General features: G+C 40.1%; 1 long non-coding RNA gene across 1 annotated transcript; it reads left to right on the top strand.

Annotated features, from left to right (window-relative positions):
- Nucleotides 1–1,069: 1,069 nt before the first annotated feature.
- Nucleotides 1,070–3,205, top strand: LOC123094912 (uncharacterized). The gene is made up of 4 exons (XR_006446029.1): nt 1,070–1,626; nt 1,735–2,473; nt 2,541–2,624; nt 2,697–3,205. It is a non-coding gene; the product is annotated as an uncharacterized lncRNA (long non-coding RNA).
- Nucleotides 3,206–3,457: the final 252 nt, after the last annotated feature.

Here is a 3,457-nt window from a genome sequence, read left to right as displayed (position 1 = left end):
AAGATTTGAATCGGAAAATTTTGCTTCTAGGGATGGTAATCTGCACAGAAAGCACACGATGAACATGATCCAAGATGGGTCTGGCCATAGGTTTAACCATTGTATTTGGAAAGATTGAAATCCATTTGACCGAAGAGAAGAACCAGTCAATTTGCTCTAGCAGGGGCTGGTCTTGCATATTACACCACGTATATTGTCACCCTTTAATAGGTATTTCCAGCAGAGCTAAATTGTTGATGATATCATTGAAGGTGAAAATATCATCTAGGCTTCCTCCCGGAAGATTCCTATTTTCCAATGATCTTATAAAGTTGAAATCTCCCATGAACAACCAAAGATCCTCAATGTTTGTCTGCAGGTTTTGGAGCCAGTGAATGAAAGTACTTCTTTTTGGCCCATCACATGTCCCATAGATGTTTGACAAGTACGAGGTTTGATTAGATTGTAGGGATAGCATTTTTAGAGTGAGAGCAAAGTTTTCTGTATGGATCACAGTGGCAGAAAAGTGACTCCCACACCAAATGATAGCAAGTCCCCCAGATGCTCCTCTTGAAGGTACAAATTCAAATTTGTCAAACCGTCGTGGGCAACATTTTATGATGAAAGAGTTATCAAAAGTTTCCTTCTTTGTTTCCTGTAAACATATGATTTGACAACCAGATTCATCAATTTTATTACACAGAGCTAAACATTTATCGTCCACATTAATCCCTTTGACATTCCAGCACAAGATATTCCATAACATATTTGTCATTGTACAGAATATAAATTAAGGTTCAGGACTTCCACACTTATAAGTTAATAATAAAGGGTTCGGGAATGAACCAAAATGAGGCCAGTTTAAACACCAAAGGCATAAAAGGAACCAAATCTATAATACCTAAATAGTTCATTCCCACTATCCTATTTCTCTTGACATACAAGCTGTCCACATTATTAGCCCAGCCACATCATCATTTTTCACCCACTTACGGGAGGGACCAGCCACAAGTTAACCAGCGTAAAAAATAATGGCCACATACGTTAGTTTTCGGTTACCAGCACTACTGGAGGAGGAACCACCACTCCTTCCTATATTTTTTGTCTTCTCAGCGAGCAGTTATGTTTCGAATGTAACATCCGAGTATCCGACTGAAGGCTCGACTGAAATTGTTTCCTCTTCCAAGGGCACTAGCCTAGATGCATCGTCTCATCTCCCCACCATATTTTCTCTCCAATGAATAGATCGGGTCCGCGCATCTCATCTTCCAATCCCACCTATTCTATTCTTGATCGAGTCCTGACTCCTAGCTGCCGGAATAGATCTTCGGCGCCAAGATGGGCCTCGAGGGTTCGCCCGGATGAGATCGCTTCGCCGGCGCCCTGCGTCGGCTTTGCCCCTCAGTCGTACAGCCCGTCATGCAGCCCCTCAGCCGCTCCTCCCTTTGCGCTGGCGTGAAGAACAACGATCTGTCGATCTGGTTGGTGTGGCTGTGAGCCTGTGACAGGAGAGAATACGAGGGGCTCCTTGCAGCTGGGCTCTACTTGCCGCTCTATCAAACTATTCTCTTTTCTTTACTCATGTCCGTTATGCTCTCTCAATCAGACCGAAACATTACCATTGGCGTCAATGTTCCCGTCAGTAAGGTAGGTGGGATTCAGTAATGTATTACTCTTTCCCTAATTACTTTTACGTTACCAAATCCGAAGGTCATTGAAATTATGGACTGAATGATCTGTTCTGTCCTCTTGCAGTTTAATCAGATTTGGATTTTATTCAGAGCAGTTTTGATCTATATTTCCAGGAGCAGTTTTGATCTATATTTTTCGTCGACCTACCAATATTGTGTTATTGAAGGAAAACGGAATGAATAAGATGAAAGTGAGGTAACATTAATGGCCACAGATAGTGATCGTGTCTGGTGTGGCAAAGGTAACCCATTCATCATTTTTTGGTGAGACCACATAACTGAAGTGAGACTTTTACCACTGATTTTTTGGAGATGCTTTGTTCGATGTAGTTGCTCAATGCTTTATGATATGTCGTGCTTCACAACTGAAACACGCTTTTACCACTGATTTTTTGAAGATGCTTTGTTCAATGTAGTTGCTCAATGCTTTATGATATGTCGTGCTTCACAACTGAAACATGCTTCACTGCCTCCTCTTGCCCGTTGGCAAGCCGTATCCAAACAAAAGGAGCTCACATTGGAGCAGTGGAGCTGCGCTACTCGAGCTTGCTCCCACCGCAATCTATGCATATGCATTGCATCAACATCTAATCCTGGTCTTGGCACAGACTTCTAATGTGAGATTGGCACAACCAATTTTGGTAAGGCACGTGATGAATGTCAATTCCCCAGTTTATGCTTGACGATACTTTTCATTTGTATGTTTGTCGTGCTTAGTTAATTATGGCGATCTCATGGTCTCTGCCCATCTCTATCCTTTTTTGGGTTATGATGTGATTGTGAAAATCCCCCGTCATCACAAGGTAGGTAAAAGTTTATACTAGACCATTTAAGTCCATAAGCCGAGGCTAACTGCATTTCAATCTGCAGAGTTATTGAGCATAAATTAATAATTAAGGGAATACCTGTATGTATGTGTTGTGCCACAGAACATAGCCCATTGGACTGTCAAAGGTGAGGTTTTAGTTAAGTCCATAAGCTGAGGCTAACTGCATTTAATTTTGGTTTGTTGTTCAACCCTAATAGGAAAGATGAGCTTGCTAGCTTGGACCAAGGCTGCATGAGGAAGGCCGTCAACTGGAATAGTTTGGACGTCAAGTAACTAGAATTTGGTTCATTTCGTACACAAATTATCTTCTTTGCTGGTAAAAGTAACAAACTACCAATATCACCATATTATGCATATGATTTTACTGTTTTTCTTTGTATTGAGCATTGCTCCGTAAGCTACATAAATTCTTCATTTTTTATCTATATTCGCATACTACTATGTTGCAAACTTTCAGCCATTGAAGTCTCCAGAGAATTTGTTATTAGCATAGCTTTGCTGGCAAATCAGTTTGTTCTTACGTACCAAAAAATATCTATGATGAAAGTGGTATACGATATCTTGCTTGGTGATTAAATGTTATTGTAATTTTGGTTTGGATAGACAAAGTGTTGTGCAAAATATAATAACATTTTGTACTGTAATAGTTCATACTTATCATAATTTCTGCCATGCAATTTCCATGTGTATATACTGTTCACATTTGCCAAAAGCTTGAGCAACCCAAGCAAAGTTTCATCTGGTTGTTTGGTCCAACTATAATTGTTTCTAAGCAAATTATATACTCCCTCCGTTCCAAAATACTTGACTTCCATTTGTTCAAAAATGAATGTACCTATATACTATAGTATGTCTAGATACGTCTATATTTTGACAAATGGAAGGCATGTATTGTGGAATGGAGGGAGTACATTTCTGGATTCATATGCATGTATGATCCTACCCCACCCATTATTTG

Source organism: Triticum aestivum, chromosome 4B (genome assembly GCF_018294505.1).
Source record: "Triticum aestivum cultivar Chinese Spring chromosome 4B, IWGSC CS RefSeq v2.1, whole genome shotgun sequence".
Classification (NCBI taxonomy): domain Eukaryota; kingdom Viridiplantae; phylum Streptophyta; class Magnoliopsida; order Poales; family Poaceae; genus Triticum; species Triticum aestivum.
Note: the sequence above shows the minus strand (reverse complement) of the source record. Positions and strands in the feature narration are given on the sequence as shown.